Below are 18161 nucleotides of genomic sequence, written 5' to 3'. Positions count from 1 at the left end.
AGTACCTAAGACAGTAAAGTTTGAGGGTTTATCAATGTCAGAACCTAACACAGAAAAGTTTGAGGGATTATCAGGGTCAGAACCTTACACAGTAAAGTTTGAGGGTTTATCAATGTCGGAATCTAACACAGTAAGGTTTGAGGGTTTATCAATGCCAGACATTAAGACAGTAAAGTTGGAGGGTTTATCAATGTCAGACACAAAGACAGTAAAGTTTGAGGGTTTATCAATGTCAGAACTTTGGACAGAAAAGTTTGACGGTTTATCAATGTCAGAACCACAGTAAAGTTTGACGGTTTATCAATGTCAGAACCTAAGACAGTAAAGTTTGAGGGTTTATCAATGTCAGAACCTCACACAGTAAAGTGTGAGGGTTTATCAATGTCAGAACCTAACACAGTAAAGTTTGAGGGTTTATTTATGTCAGAACCTCACACAGTAAAGTTTGAGGGTTTATCAATGACAGAACCTAGCACATTACAGTTTGTGGACTTATCAATGTCAGAACCGTAGACAGTAAAGTTTGAGGGTTTATCAATCTCAGAACCTAAGACAGTACAGTTTTAGGGTTTATCAAGCTAAGTACATAAGACAGTAAAGTTTGAGGGTTTATCAATGTCAGAACCTAACACAGAAAAGTTTGAGGGTTTATCAAGGTCAGAACCTTACACAGTATGGTTTGAGGGTTTATCAATGTCGGAATCTAACACAGTAAGGTTTGAGGGTTTATCAATGCCAGACATTAAGACAGTAAAGTTGGAGGGTTTATCAATGTCAGACACTAAGACAGTAAAGTTTGAGGGTTTATCAATGCCAGAACCTAACACAGTTAAGTTTGACGGTTTATCAATGGCAGAACCTAACACAGTAAAGTGTGAGGGTGTATCAATGTCAGAACCTAACACAGTATAGTCTGAGGGTTTCTCAATGTCAGAGCCTAAGACAGTAAAGTTTGAGGGTTTATCAATGCCAGAACCTCAGACAGTAAAGTTTGAGGGTTTATCAATATCAGAACCTATGACAGTAAAGTTTGAGGGTTTATCATATGTATGAACCTCACACCTTAAAGTTTGTGGATTTATCAATGTCAGAACCGTAGACATTAAAGTTTGAGGGTTTATCAAGGTCAGAACCTAAAACAGTAAAGTTAGACGGTTTATCAATGTCAGAACCTAACACAGAAAAGTTAGAGGGTTTATCAATCTCAGACCCTAATATATTAAAGTTTGAGAGTTTATCAATGTCAGACCCTTACACAGTAAAGTTTGAGGGTGTATCATATGTATGAACCTCACACCGTAAAGTTTGTGGACTTATCAATGTCAGAACCGTAGACAGTAAAGTTTGAGGGTTTATCAATCTCAGAACCTAAGACAGTAAAGTTTGAGGGTTTATCAAGCTAAGTACCTAAGACAGTAAAGTTTGAGGGTTTATCAATGTCAGAACCTACCACAGATAGTTTGAGGGTTTATCAAGGTCAGAAGCTTACACAGTAAAGTTTGAGGGTTATCAATGTCGGAACCTAACACAGTAAAGTTTGAGGGTTTATCAATGTCAGAACCTTAGACAGTAAAGTTTGAGGGTTTATCAATGCCAGAACCTAACACAATTAAGGTTGACGGTTTATCAATGTCAGAACCTAACACAGTAAAGTGTGAGGGTGTATCAATGTCAGAACCTAACACAGTATAGTCTGAGGGTTTCTCAATGTCAGAGCCTAAGACAGTAAAGTTTGAGGGTTTATCAATGCCAGAACCTCAGACAGTAAAGTTTGAGGGTTTATCAATGTCACAACCTATGACAGTAAAGTTTGAGGGTTTATCATATGTATGAACCTCACACCGTAAAGTTTGTGGACTTATCAATGTCAGAACCGTAGACAGTAAAGTTTGAGGGTTTATCAATCTCAGAACCTAAGACAGTACAGTTTTAGGGTTTATCAAGCTAAGTACCTAAGACAGTAAAGTTTGAGGGTTTATCAATGTCAGAACCTAACACAGAAAAGTTTGAGGGTTTATCAAGGTCAGAACCTTACACAGTAAAGTTTGAGGGTTTATCAATGTCGGAATCTAACACAGTAAGGTTTGAGGGTTTATCAATGCCAGACATTAAGACAGTAAAGTTTGAGGGTTTATCAATGCCAGAACCTAACACAATTTAGGTTGACGGTTTATCAATGTCAGAACCTAAGACAGTAAAGTGATAGGCTTTATCAATGTAAGAACCCAGGACCGTAAAGTTTGATGGTTTATCAATGTCAGAACCTGAGACAGTAATGTCTGAGGGTTTCTCAATGTCAGAACCTAAGACAGTAAAGTTTGAGGATTTACCAATGTCAGAACCTATGACAGTAAAGTTTGAGGGTTTATCAATGTATGAACCTCACGCAGTAAAGTTTGTGGATTTATCTATGTCAGAACCGTAGACAGTAAAGTTTTAGGGTTTATCAATGTCAGAACCTAACACAGATAAGTTTCAGGGTTTATCAATGTCAGAACCTTACACAGTAAAGTTTTAGGGTTTATCAATGCCAGAACCATACACAGTCTAGTTTGAGGGTTTATCAATGTCAGAACCTAACACAGTAAAGTTTGAGGGTTTATTCATGTCAGAACCTCACACAGTAAAGTTTTAGGGTTTATCAATGTCAGAACCTAAGACAGAAAAGTTTGAGGGTTTATCAATGTCAGAACCTAACATAGTAAGTTTGAGGGTTTATCAATCTCAGAACCTGAGACAGTAATGTCTTTGGGTTTATCAATTTCGGAACACAGGACAGTAAAGTTTGAGGGTTTATCCATGACACAACCTAGCACATTAAAGTTTGAGGGTTTATCAATGTCAGACCCTAACACAGTAAAGTTTGAGGGTGTATCATATGTATGAACCTCACACCGTAAAGTTTGTGGACTTATCTATGTCAGAACCGTAGACAGTAAAGTTTGAGGGTTTATCAATCTCAGAACCTAAGACAGTAAAGTTTGAGGGTTTATCAAGCTAAGTACCTAAGACAGTAAAGTTTGAGGGTTTATCAATGTCAGAACCTACCACAGTAAAGTTTGAGGGTTTATCAATGTCAGTACCTAACACAGTAAAGTGTGAGGGTTTATCAATGTCAGAATCCAACACGGTAAGTTTTGATGGTTTAGCAATGTCAGACACTAAGACAGTAAAGTTGGAGGGTTTATCAATGCCAGAACCTAACACAGTAAAGTTTGACGGTTTATCAATGTCAGAACCTCACACAGTAAAGTTTGAGGGTGTATCAATATCAGAACCTAACACAGTAAAGTTTGAGGGTTTATTAATGTCAGAACCTCACACAGTAAAGTTTGCGGGTTTATCAATCTCAGAACCTAAGACAGTAAACTTTTAGGGTTTATCAAGCTAAGTACCTAAGACAGTAAAGTTTGAGGGTTTATCAATGTCAGAACCTGAGACAGTAAAGTTTGAGGGATTATCAAGATCAGAACCTAACACAGTAAAGTTAGACGGTTTATCAATGTCATAACCTAAAAAAGTAAAGTTTGAGGGTTTATCAATGTCAGAAGTTAGGACAGAAAAGTTTGACGGTTTATCAATATCAGAACCTAACACAGTATAGTTTGACAGTTTATAAATGTCAGAACCTTACACAGTAAAGTTTGAGGGTTTATCAATGTCAGGACCTAACACAGTAAAGTTTGAGGGTTTATCAATGTCAGACACTAAGATAGTACAGTTTGAGGGTTTATCAATGTCAGAACCTTACACAGTAAAGTTCGAGGGTTTATCAATGTCAGAACCAAACAGAGTAAAGTTTGAGGGTTTATCAATGTCAGAACCTTACACAGTAAAGTTTGAGGGTTTATCAATGTCAGAACCTAACACATTAAAGTTTGAGGGTTTGTCAATCTCAGAACCTAACACAGTAAAGTTTGAGTGTTTATCAATGTCAGAACCTAACACAGTAAAGTTTGAGGGTTTGTCAATGTAAGAACCTAACACAGTAAAGTTTGATGGTTTATCAATGTCAGAACATAACACAGTAAAGTTTGACGGTTTATCAATGTCAGAACCTTACACAGTAAAGGGCGAGGGTTTATTAATGTCAGAACCTAACACAGTAAAGTGTGACGGTTTATCAATCTCAGAACCTGAGACAGTAATGTCTGAGGGTTTATCAATTTCTGAACACAGGACAGTAAAGTTTGAGGGTTTATCCATGACAGAACCTAGCACATTAAAGTTTGAGGGTTTATCAATGTCAAACCCTAACACAGTAAACTTTTAGGGTTTATCAAGCTAAGTACCTAAGACAGTAAAGTTTGAGGGTTTATCAATGTCAGAACCAAAAACAGTAAAGTTTGAGGGTTTATCAAGGTCAGAACCTAACACAGTAAAGTTAGACGGTTTATCAATGTCATAACCTAAAAAAGTAAAGTTTGAGGGTTTATCAATGTCAGAAGTTAGGACAGAAAAGTTTGACGGTTTATCAATATCAGAACCTAACACAGTATAGTTCGAGGGTTTATCAATGTCAGAACCCAACAGAGTAAAGTTTGAGGGTTTATCAATGTCAGAACCTAACACAGTAAAGTTTGAGGGTTTATCAATGTCAGAACGTAACACATTAAAGTGTGAGGGTTTGTCAATCTCAGAACCTAACACAGTAAAGTTTGAGTGTTTATCAATGTCAGAACCTAACACAGTAAAGTTTGAGGGTTTGTCAATGTAAGAACCTAACACAGTAAAGTTTGATGGTTTATCAATGTCAGAACCTAACACAGTAAAGTTTGAGGGTTTACCAATGTCAGAACCTATGACTGTAAAGTTTGAGGGTTTATCAATGTATGATGTTTGTGGATTTATCAATGTCAGAACCGTAGACAGTAAAGTTTGAGGGTTTTTCAATGTCAGAACCTAACACAGATAAGTTTCAGGGTTTATCAATGTCAGAACCGTAGACAGTATAGTTTGAGGGTTTATCAATGTCAGAACCTAACACAGATAAGTTTCAGGGTTTATCAATGTCAGAACCGTAGACAGTAAAGTTTGAGGGTTTATCAATGTCAAAATCTAACACAGATAAGTTTCAGGGTTTATCAATGTCAGAACCTAACACAGTAATGTTTGAGTGTTTATCAATGTCAGAACCTAACACAGTAAAGTGTGAGGGTTTATCAATGTCAGAAGCTAGGACAGTAACGTGTGGGGGTTTATCAATGTCAGAACCTAAGACAGTAAAGTTTGAGGGTTTATCAATCTCAGAATCTGAGACAGTAATGTCTGAGGGTTTCTCAATGTAAGAACCTAAGACAGTAAAGTTTGAGGGTTTATCAATGCCAGAACCTAAGACAGTAAAGTTTGAGGATTTACCAATGTCAGAACCTATGACAGTAAAGGTTGAGGGTTTATCAATGTATGAACCTCACACAGTAAAGTTCGTGGATTTATCAATGTCAGAACCGTAGACAGTAAAGTTTGAGGGTTTATCAATGTCAGAACCTAACACAGATAAGTTTCAGGGTTTATCAATGTCAGAACCTTACACAGTAAAGTTTGAGGGTTTTCCAATGTTTGAACCTAACACAGTAAAGTTTGAGGGTGTATCAATGTCAGAACCTAACACAGTAAAGTTTGAGGGTTTTTTTATGTCAGAACCTCACACAGAAAATTTTGAGGGTTTATCAATGTCAGAACCTAACACAGTAAAGTTTGAGGGTTTATCAATGCCAGAACCTAACACAGTATAGTTTGACGGTTTATCAATGTCAGAACCTCACACAGTAAAGTTTGAGGGTTTATCAATCTCAGAACCTAAGACAGTAAAGTTTTAGGGTTTATCAAGCTAAGTACCTAAGACAGTAAAGTTTGAGGGTTTATCAATGTCAGAACCTAAGACAGTAAAGTTTGAGGGTTTATCAATGTCAGAACCTAACACAGTAAGTTTTAGGGTTTATCAATCTCAGAACCTTAGACAGTAATGTCTATTTGTTTAATAATTTCGGAACACAGGACAGTAAAGTTTGAGGGTTTATCCATGACAGAACCTAGCACATTAAAGTTTGAGGGTTTATCAATGTCAGACCCTAACACCGTAAAGTTTGAGGGTTTATCAATGTCAGAATCTAAGACAGTAAAGTTTGAGGGTTTATCAATGTCAGAACCTAACACAGTAGTTTGAGGTTTTATCAATGTCAGAACCTCACACAGTAAAGTTTGAGGATTTATTAATGTCAGAACCTCACACAGTAAAGTTTGAGGGTTTATCAATGTCAGAACCTAAGACAGTAAAGTTTGAGGGTTTAGAACCTAAGACAGTAAAGTTTGAGGGTTTATCAATGTCAGAACCTAACCCAGTGAAGTTTGAGGGTTTATCAATGTCAGAACCTAACACAGTAAAGTGTGAGGGTTTATCAAGGTCAGAACCTAACACAGTAAAGTTAGAAGGTTTATCAATGTCATAACCTAACAAAGTAAAGTTTGAGGGTTTATCAATGTCAGAACTTTGGACAGAAAAGTTTGAGGGTTTATCAATGTCAGAACCACAGTAAAGTGTGAGGGTTTATCAATGTCAGAACCTAACACAGTAAATTTTCCCTTAGATATGTATTTATTCGTTTTCCTCTTATGTCAGCTATAGAGCATGGTGTCATCAGAAAATATACCCATCTCAGACAATTTTATTAGGGGGGTCATTTATGAATATCAAGAATAATTAAAGGTTCAATGGTAGACCCCTGAGTAGAACAAAATCCATATTGTTGGTTGAACAGAAGTTTAGCTGCTGGTGGAATTGCTGATTGCCTATTATTTACTATACAGTTAAAAATTTTCCAGAACCCACGAGTTCCTAATTTCTGTGCTTCAATGTGTTTTCTGATGGTTTTTGTGTATTCTCTCTTGGCTGTCACTATTTCTTTCTTCTAATTACTTCTAGCTTCTATGAACTTTTGTCCTTTGTACTAAAGTTATGTCGGATAAATCTGCAGTATGAGCAATGGTAGCTGTGTCTGTTTGTCATAATTCTTGTAAAGTTTCACAATACGTATCAAACGGCCTCTTAAAAAAAATGCTTAATTCTATGTCTAATCCTAGGTACAAGTGGCAAGCCTCCTCCTAAAAACTTTAGCCTTAACAATACTGCTAAGTACAAGTGGCAGAGCTCCCCACTAAACAAACTTCCCCTGTGAGCTCATATAAACGTAAAAAAAAAGCATAAAAACGTTTGAAGAAAAGTGCACATGATTAATCTCCCCCCCCCCTCGCAAAAAAAAAAAAATTGTCAACTGTCCTAAAATGCAAGGATCATCTTGAAATGGTTAATTATTTTACATTTATGTGAAACCAACCCCCACTCTAAATTCTAAAATTGTTTTTGTTTTGTTTCTATCAAGTCTTCAGAATGTTCACAATTTTCCTTAGCCCTATCATTAACCCAAAGTCAGAGTGGCAACCTTCCTACCTTCTCATAATTACACAAAAACCCTCTTAAAACCACGCATAATCGCCTTTTAGAAAACAAACAAACAAAAAAAACACCCAGGATTTATCTATCATAGGAAAAAGGGGAGGGGGTAACTGCCCTAAAACGCTCGAATGATTCAAAATTGGAAATCATTTTACATTAAATTCTAAACTAATTTTTGTTTATCTTTTATTAAAGTTTTTCAAGTTATTCACATAAAGGTAGAATCACATCTTTTGGAGAGGTGGTCAGATGGGGAGGGGTAACAGAAGGTATTAATCTACAATAATACAAAAGAAATATTGCAATATATTCATTTTTAACCAATCCTAGATTTCGATTTCAGTTTTTGGCACATAAAATGCATTACAACTAAACTTTGAGTTCTCTAACTTTTTTCTTTTAATGAATACATGGCATTTTTAAGCAATCGCAGCATATTTATGTGAATTTACTGCAGATTATTTGGAAACCATTCATTTCTGGAGATTTTCAGTAGCATATTCAGATTCCTTGCACAAAAATACACTTGTATGACAAATTTCATTGCTTAGTCTTGTGTTTTAACAAAGATATAGCATTTTTACTGAAAAAGAAGTGCAAAAAAAATGTGATAAAATGCATATGGTCTTAAAGAGGGGAAAATATCCAAACATGCAGGGCATAAAAATAGCCATAATTTCCTTGATTTTAATTGGATTTTAAAAATTTAAAAAGATTCTTTCTTAGCTTATCAATATCTTTCTAGTAACACCAATATTGAAATATTTTAAGCCATTTAAATATTTTCATGTATATTGCTAATCTAAGAAGGCCTTCAATAACATCAAAGACAAAATTGGAAAGGCTCTGCTCCATTCAATAAATGAAAAAGTGGTTGAAACTGATGCCTCAGATACCGCTATAGCGGCCACTCTCAATTAAGCTGGTCAACCAATTGCCTTTTTCTCAAGGTCTCTTACTCACGCTGAATGCAAACATGCTTCCGTTGGAAAAGATGCATATGCTATTGTGGAAGCCATCAAAAAGTGGTCACACTACCTATCTGCAGGCGTTTCATAATAGTTGCTGACCAAGAAGCAGTGAACTACATGTTCAATTCAAAAAGACCTGGAAAAATTAAAAACAATAAAATTCAAAGGTGGAGAATGGAATTGGGATGCTATGATTATGATATCATGTATCGGCCAGGAAGATATAACATTTCTGCTGACGCACTCTCACGAGCTTATTGTGGAGCCAAAGCTAAACTATCAGATATCCATGTGTCTCTCTGCTACCCGGGAATCACACGAATGGCACATTTTGTGAAAGTTCAAAATCTTCCTTATTCGCTAGAAGAAATCAAGAAAGTGTGTGCTAAATGCCCCATCTGTGCACGATGGAAACCAAGGTTCCACTCTCCAAACTCAACCCCTCTTATCAAAGTTACTCAGCCAATGGAAAGACTCAACATAGATTTCTACATCGAACAACCGGTGGACGAGTACTCACGTTTTCCATTTGCTTTTGCTTGTGCAAATATAACTACTAATGTAGTAATCGAATGTTTATTCCAAATTTTTACAAAGTTTGGGACACCCTCATACATCCACTCTGATCGAGGAACTTCATTTGTATCCAAAGACCTACGGGAGTATCTCACAAGTTTAGGCATAGCAACTAGCTGGACTACTCCTTACAACCCACGAGGAAATGGACAATGTGAGCGATACAATGGCGTTATATGAAAAACTATATCCATGGCATTGGCTTCTAGTAACCTCAAAGAGTTACAGTGGGAGACTGTACTTCCCAAAGAATTACACTCAATCAGATCTCTACTGTGTACTGCAACTGATGCCACTCCTCATGAGAGACTATTTTTCTACCAACGGAAGTCACTTAGTGGTCATTCTCTACCCTCTTGGCTAACTGTACCAGGACCTGTATTACTGCGTTGTCATGTTCGGCATAGTAAATATGAACCCTTGATTGATGAGGTACAACTTTTAGAAGCAAACCCTCAATACGCCCATGTGCAGTTTAATGACGGACGAGAGTCTATGGTCTCTCTATGTGACCTAGCTCCCATTGGAAACTTAACTCTATCTAAAAAGCTGACCCCAACTGAAACCTCGGTTCATCCAGAAAAGTCAAACAATCCTTGCGCTGAGAATTACTTAGCTAATCCAACTTCTACCGAAGAACAAAATACAACTGAAACAAAAATGTAGTAGGCAAAAAAAAATAAATGTTCTGTCAGCAACAGTACAACTTCAAAATAGTCAATATCGCCCACCTCCAGAAGAGAGGGAATTCCTGTCCGTGATAACCGTGGTAAAAAAAAAAAAGACACACTTCAATCGCCAGAAACACCCACACACACAATTTGCAGGACACTGCCGACTCGTCTCTAGCCTCCTGCTTTTATAGTGGCCGGGAATTATCCATTTGCATAATCACATGAGAAAGAAACGTGATTTTCCGAGAGTTGCATGGGGTAAACGCTAATAAAAACCCCTGGACGCCATCTTGGAATTCTCTTTTTCCCCCCAACCGGTGACACAACAGACGTACCCGAGGTAAGCTCTTTTTCCCCTCATTTTAGTTATTGCTACTTCTGCTACACTCCCCCCTGATCTCATGATCACAAACGGGGCAGGGGGGCAGTCGTCTTTGTCTGGTACTTCTCCGAAGAACCGGAGGCAGCACTTCCTCCCTGCCATCCTCCTCATCGCCATTATTGCCACCAGTCTGCTCCATAGGCGGTGTTTCACAATCAGGGCAGGGGGGCAGTATTCGTCTCTGTCGGGTACTCCTTCGTAGAGGCAAGACGGATGGTCCTTCCTCCACTTCTTCAGTATGTACATTATATGGCTCAAAATCCTCTCCGTCGTCCTGCATCATACTCTCTGTCTTTTCAGAAGACATCATACTGTCTGAGTCTCCCTCTTCCTCCGATGTAACAACATAATGGCGAGGGCGCAAATCCTTCACGTGACGAGGCACACCGTCCACCAAAATTGACTGAGGGCTGATCACCTTGGTCACCTCACCCTTGCCGAAGCTCGTGGTACATCGATTGTGTGGTTTTTTGACCCATACGCGATCTCCAACCTGGTAAAAGCTGTTCTTGGGACCTGGGGACGCAGTTGCGAGATTGGTCTCCTTTACTCGAACTTCGTATTGATAAATCCTGTTGGCAGGCGCAGTGGAGGGAGATGTGTCGTCTCTTGGTGTGATGTTATACCAGTAGACAGCCTCCTGTATGGGACAACACATTCTAGCCGCTATTCGTTTCACTGTACGGTGACATCGCTCCGCTATGCCATTCCCGGCTGGAGCGTATGCACAACGGAATCGCAAGTGAACTCCCCATTTACGTGCAAATGCTTGGAACATATTGCTGCAGAAAGCTGTGTCATTGTCTAAAAGGAGTTCATGCGGCGCGCCACGCTCAAGGAACACTGCCTCCAACTGATGAATCACGTTTGCCGAGTCCTGCCTTGCCAATTTCCTCCAAATGGAGAAACGCGATGGACCACAGTCTGTTAAAGTTAAAAAATGGAAGGTGCCATAATGCGTGATATCCATTCCAATTCTCTGCCAATTCTCGTTAACTTCCAGCTTTCCTTTTTCCCACCTGACTGGCGCTGGGTCAATGGACTGACATTCCTCCCATTTCTGTATGACCGTTCTGACAGTTGCTTTTGTCGTGGTTGGACATCTTCTCCTGACAAAGTAGGTAGTGTGTCGCACCCCCGGATGTCCACTATCTTTGTGTGAATAGCCATGATTTGACTCTCATCCAGCTCGTCTGTGTGGACCGCGTCTATCACTGGGTCAAGACCGTTTTTCTTTTTCATTGCCTCAAACCACCGCTGTGGCACTCGTGTCAGTCGGTCAGCAATGTTTCGTGCTGATGGAACCAGCGTCACATCCACTGTCAGCCCGTACTCTTTCACGAGCTCCTTAAGAGTGCTTAATCGCCTCCTAATAAGCATCTCGCTTGCTGCTTTGGTGCGTACTCGCGCCTTTCCAGTTAGCGTGTCCGAGACCCAATGGTATACGCAAACAGAATCTGTCTTTATGTGTAGCACCTTGCTCTGCCACTGGAGAGCCAAATTGATGCCTTTCAATACGGCATCCAGTTCAGCCAAGTTGATATGTTGAGAGTCATCTTCAGGTCGCAGCCAACATGCATCTTCCAACACAGTTTCACACATCTCCAAGGCTGCCCCAATTGCTAGGGAGCTAGCATCGACCCATACATTCAGCTCTTTGCCGTCCACACACCAATTTCCCTATGCCGGATCGTTCTGCTGCGCAGATTTTAAGGTTTCGAACATCATACGATGTAGTACGGCGTCCCTTGCTTCATCATCCCAGCCCTTCGTTACCGAACTTACTCTCCTTCTGAGTATTCCGCAAGCCACACGAAGCCAACCGCACACCGGAAAGTGCCCGACAAGTCAACCACACAGGGAAAAGATTGTTCATCGCGTAACAATACTGGGAGCCTCCGGAATTGCATTTCCTCGCTTCCACCGCAGTTCATTGCGTTCCATCCTGACTACCAATCCCAGCACCCGTGCACCGTCCTTCAACTGCTCCGGGTTCTTGCACTCCAACCCGAACTGCGCGAGGTGTTCTCTCACACGGGTCGCGGGCACCACGTCTTCATTGACAAAAATGTCATCAATGTAAGCAGATGCTGTGCGGCTTATAACTTCTTCCTGAGATAGTACTTCGCTGACAATTGCTCTCATTATCAAGGGAGCCACATTCAAACCAAACCCCAGACGGGTCAGACAGTATTTTTTCCCATCGATTTCCACAGTCTGGTATGGCCACAGTGTCTCATGAACCCGGACTTGTAGGTATGCTCTTCTGAGGTCCAGTAGAGACACGTTAGCACCTTTTTGTCTCCACTCACGCAACTTAGCCGCACAAACATCTGCGTTGGCCGTAAATGCGTCTACGTAATGATTTAGCTCCCGGTAGTCCATCACCGGGCGCACTTTGGCTTTGTTCTGCTGTATCACAGCCATCAGGGGAATTAGACCTTTGGGGGGTCCCAATTTATCCTCTGGGTATGGCACGAGCCAACCATTATCTATCCAGGTGTGGAGCTCCTGCGTGTATTCTTCACGAATTTCTGCTGGCACTGGGTACTCTGACACTCGATTATGCAGCCTTTCAGTGGGGTGGTTCACAGACCATTTCCACGATGCAGTCCACGTTCGGTTTTGATGGTCAAAGGTAGCAGTGAAATCTGGTTCATCGATAGAAATGGCTGCGCATTTAATACTTTTCCTGGCGCCCAGCCGCACTGATCCTGTAGGCTTGACAACGACACCTCCTAGAGCTTTTTTGGCGTCGATCCCTAGAAGCAAGTCAAATCCCAGTGGCTTGCCATGCATCACCAACACATCGACTCTGGCAGACATACCTTCATCAGTGGATACAGAGACCGTTCCAACACCGCAGCACGCATGGGACATTCCACCAATTGTGGTGACATTTACGTTTGTTTTTCTCCAAGACCGGCACCGGTCTGCATGTAGAATGGTCCTGGAGCATCCTGTATCAATAAGCGCCAAACATCGCGTCCCGTCAACATGGATGCTTATCATCGGGAGCGTCGTGTTCACATCTTGGTTGGGAAGGAGACTGGCGCTTATGCGTCCTCCCCTTGCTCGTTTCCCGAGCAGTTCCGAGCCCAGTGTCCACTCTCACCGCAACGGTAACACCGTGTTCCACGTTTTCGACAGTCCCTTGCAAGGTGGCCTTTAACACTGCATTTGAAACAGGTCACGTTAACAGGATTATTCTGGGCCCTGTTGTTGGGTGAGCGTGTGGCCGCAACCACATCCTGATTTTGTTCGCCAGTCGTCGTCAAAATTCTCGCTCTCGACATTAGCTCCCCCATGGTCAGGGCTTTGATGTTCGGCACCTGTTGAAGAGCAATTGAGATGGTGTCAGGGAATCCAGTGACAAAAATTAATTTTGTGAGTTTCTCTAAGCTTTCTCCTGTGAATCCAGCCAATCCAACCAACTGCCTGATTTTGTTGGCGTACACATCCACACGTTCACCAGCCCATCTAACCATAGTTATTTTTCTATATGCTGCAAACGCGTCATCAGTAAATGCCTCCTTTAATCGAGCCTCAATCTGGTCTATTTTCTTTTGATCGTCCTCCTCCATTTCCATGTAGAGGGCCAGCGCATCGCCTTCCAGGTATAAAGGTAGCAGACTCGCTACGTCATCCACCTGCTGAAGTTGTGCGACAAGTCTCACTTTTTTCAGCCACGCTACAACGTCTCCCTCGCCAGAGAACGGCTTGATAATATCACTGCTTATCCGCACCTTCGCCATATTCGGGCCGAAATAGCTTGAAACAAAAATGTAGTAGGCAAAAAAAAATAAATGTTCTGTCAGCAACAGTACAACTTCAAAATAGTCAATATCGCCCACCTCCAGAAGAGAGGGAATTCCTGTCCGTGATAACCGTGGTAAAAAAAAAAAAAGACACACTTCAATCGCCAGAAACACCCACACACACAATTTGCAGGACACTGCCGACTCGTCTCTAGCCTCCTGCTTTTATAGTGGCCAGGAATTATCCATTTGCATAATCACATGAGAAAGAAACGTGATTTTCCGAGAGTTGCATGGGGTAAACGCTAATAAAAACCCCTGGACGCCATCTTGGAATTCTCTTTTTCCCCCCAACCGGTGACACAACAGACGTACCCGAGGTAAGCTCTTTTTCCCCTCATTTTAGTTATTGCTACTTCTGCTACAACAACACCTGAGCTATCTTCTACAATGCCCATTGATTTTGATGCTGATTTTTCCGTTTCTGAACCTAAACCTTCCCCCATGGTACCTATGGACCTAGAGGAATTATTACCCCTTCCTAAATCTGAATGCCCAGGGACCCTAAGACGATCCTTACGTGAACGTCGAAAACCATCATGTTATCAATGACTGTGACAAATTAACTTTAATACTTTTGAGAAGAGGAGAATGTTATTAAAATATATTTTGTGTTGTCTAATTATCTCCCCTTGCTGTGTACTCTCTAGTATTTTCTATTAGTTTATTACAGCCTTTATTCTAGGTAAACGTGTCTTCTGTTCTCACTTCACAACAAGTAGCTAACGCTATGTTGCAGGTTAAGTCTAAAGCACATAAAGGCTTGGTCGTCTAATTCTAGTTTAGATTCTCAAGTCAAAGGGAGGGTGTTTCGAACCAAGTCCATACTTACGTTTGTCTGAGTCCTTATAGCAGAGTGGGAGATAACCAGGCATGTTAAAGTGGTTAGAGGGGATGGAGGAGTGTAGGTTAGTTTCACTTAGTGCTAAGATATCCAGAGTGTTTGCTAGGAGAAACGATTCAATATCAGTTAAATTACTTCTAAGCCTACGGATATTCGTGACTGCAAGCCTCAAGGGAAGAGGCAAATTGGGTTTGTTTGAGTTTACACTTGGTTTGATCGTAATTTTTTATTGAACTATCATTTTATTTTATGTAAAAGTTTCAGTTAAGGGTGAGAGGTGCTAGACAAAGTGGTTGTGTAGAATATCAAACATGCAACAAGTAAACCATCAGCCGATTCTTCATCTGCAGGATTGTCAGGAAAGCCCACCGGAGATGGGTGCAGGGTTTCTTTCCACATGCGAAATGGTACTACAACCATCCCGATATTATACAACTGATGATGGAGCAGCCACTCTAAGTGCTACCAAAGAGTTAGGGTTCCTGAACTATCAGTTGGAAACAGCAGCCAAACAAACTGTCAAACCAGTATTCTCAACCCGTCAGACAAAAATCAGCCTAAGTCATTGCATTGGCATGTATGGCACTCAAGCACCCGCAGTTTAAGGGGATGGTAATGAGGTGGGAGTGGGGAATGGTATTCATTGGCCTAGTCAGGAAATAATGTCTATCATTCGGTGTTTCTGTCGAGTCCCTGTGAACATACTTCTGCACTTGGCTAATAGGCAAAGAAGGAGTATGAAAGCCGGGGGATAGGCAAAGCCTATCTCCTTTTAATTCAGTTAAAGCTTTTCTGGTTTATCATGTAAATATAGAAGGATATGCGGATATAACATATATAATGTAACATGTTTATTCAGCTCGAAAAACATACAATGTTTACCGATGTATTGGAAAATTTAAAATGGCAGCCGACTCTTTCTTTAACATGGTAAGTTTGGGAAAATGAATCATAAATACAAAACCAGACAAAATACTGTTAGAAACACGCTCAATATTGTTACTGTGATATAGGCTGACATATATTCGGCAGGTTTTTAACAGTATTTTGACTGGTTTTTTATTTATAACTCCTTTTCCCAAACTTACCGTCTCCGAGAGAGAGTCGGCCGCCATTTTGAATTTTCCAATACATCGGTAAACACTATATGTTTTTCGAGCTGAATAAACATGTTACATTAAATTTGTTATATTCGCATATCCCTCTATATTTACATGATAAACCAGAAAAGCAGCAGCAGCTGCGACAGTCAATAATGGTGACCATTCTCTCACATACACACATCAATAGAATAGCTCGTACATCGCTTCAACCAAGAAAACCGCCAGATAAGGCTGCAGTACAACATCGTTTGGGAAACGGTGTTATAAATAAAAAATTAGACAAAATACTATTAAAAACCCGCCGAATATATGTCAACCTATGTCACGGTAACATATATTGAGCGAGTTTTTTTATTTATAACACCTTTTTCCAAACTTACCGTGTTAAAGAGAGAGTCAGACGCCATCTTGAATTTTCCAATACATCGGTAAACACTGTATGGTTTTCGAGCTGAATGAACATGTTACATTGAATAAAAACACGAAAAATATATCCAGTTTGGTAGAAAAGTAACTTATCTTGCCTTTGATAACATTTATTTGTTATATATTTGTTTTTTGACAACTTTTTCGAATCTATGTGTACAGTAATATAAACCCCATTTTTTATTTATAACACCTTTTCCCAAACTTACCGTGTTAAAGAGAGAGTCGGCTGCCATTCTAAATTTTCCAATATATCGGTAAACACTGTATGGTTTTCGAGCTGAATAAACATGTTACATTGAATAAAAACACAAAAAATATATCCAGTTTGGTAGAAAAGTAACTTATCTTGCCTTTGATAACATTTGTTATATATTTGTTTTTTGACAACTTTTTCGAATATATGTGTACAGTAAAACAAACCCAAGGGATGGAAATATTAAAAAGTCAATAGAAGCAATGCAAGAAATATTCATAAATTTCAATGTGAAAAACTTACTAGAACAGGCGAACTTTGTCACGGTAGTACGAGAATTATTTTAGGCGGTGTAAGATTATGAATGTCGCCCATGAAAATTAGGTTAATAGTCGTGATGTTCGTTATTAAAATGCACCCCCTCCGCGACAACCACTGCTAACTTTAGCAGATGGTATTTTTTCGTCGTACTTCGATCGGTACTTTCAAACGAATCTGTCGATACTTTTTTTTCTAAATATCACACTAATTTTCGACACCTATGACAAAAAATACAAGTAAAAGCGGCTGACGTACACGAGTGAGGCCGAGGCCCCTCCGAGGCATCACGTTCGAGGGAACGCTTATTATTTTGCATGTGGCCTCGTTTGTTTTTGTTTATTTTGGCTTGAACTTTGCGCTAATCGGATTATTTTGGGTAAATGTTTACTTTAACTACAACAGAACACCAACCAATAATTTTTTTGTGGGGGGGGGGTCTAGGTCGCTAACAACGACTCTGATATTCAAACCCGTCATAAATTTACCGTTTGCATTGGTATTAACCCCTGAATCCTGTTGATGCGCAACACCACCCGTCCCCCTGCCCCTCTCCCGCTCTACCCCCCACCCCCCAATGTAAGCAGAATTTTTGTGAAAAATTAAACAGTTCGGTGTATGTCGGCGCGTTACTTACGGAAAAATGGTAAATAAAACTGCAGAAAGCACCTGTTAAATGTTGTACAAGTTTTATAAATAAAAAAAAAAAACGAAAATTAAAAATGCTTTTGTAAAACCGCTCGTGAAAACTTAATTTTTTTAGATCAATTAAAAAACATCAAAAAATATGTAACACAGAAAAATGAACCACATTTTGTTTTTGCAAACTTTCTTGTTATTTTAAATGTCTGCTAAAAAATTCTTCCGCAATGCGACAAGTCACCTTACTATGTGCATCCATGCGCAAACACATCATGTAAGAATAGCATAAACGATGGCGGTGAGTTGGCACAAAATAGTGCAAGGTAAATTTGCGACGGTTTTTAATATCAGATTCGTTGTCAGCAACCCCGAAAGCCTATATAACACAAATTTTATTGGTCGGTGAAACATTATGTAAAAGAATACCAAAACATGAGATTCATTTATGACAAGCGGAAAACGGTCTCAATTTTTTATTGAACTCCTGTTCCGTGTCAAACGGAAGTGAAGGTATATCCGAGACCTCTTTACTGAAGAGTTCTTTAAGGGGAGGTAATGGTTCATACTATCACATCCCTCTTCTTTCAATAATTGAAATGGAAAGAGAAAAAAAAGAAATTTATTTACAACTAGCGGGGGTACCCGGCGTTGCCCGAGTGTTTGTTTCCGGGACGGGGGGGGAGTTTTAAAAAATGTTATGGTAGGTAAGTAGGAAGGATCAAACCCGGAGTCATGAGTAAAAGTAGGAAAATAAAGTG

The 18161-nt window shown here is 39.9% G+C and overlaps 1 protein-coding gene across 1 annotated transcript in view; it reads right to left on the bottom strand.

The window, feature by feature from the left end:
* The window catches only part of LOC145247363 (inosine triphosphate pyrophosphatase-like), a 246892-nt gene extending 230021 nt beyond the window's left edge, over positions 1 to 16871 (bottom strand). The window contains exon 1 of the mRNA XM_080109043.1: positions 16747 to 16871. The gene's annotated coding sequence lies outside the window, so the exon portion shown is untranslated. The remainder of the gene's footprint in view (positions 1 to 16746) is intronic.
* Positions 16872 to 18161: the final 1290 nt, after the last annotated feature.

This window comes from Euprymna scolopes, chromosome 25, assembly GCF_053919585.1.
Source record: "Euprymna scolopes isolate OS-2025 chromosome 25, ASM5391958v1, whole genome shotgun sequence".
Lineage (NCBI taxonomy): Eukaryota > Metazoa > Mollusca > Cephalopoda > Sepiida > Sepiolidae > Euprymna > Euprymna scolopes.
The sequence above is the reverse complement of the archived record's forward strand: the minus strand, read 5'-3'. Positions and strand labels throughout refer to the sequence as shown.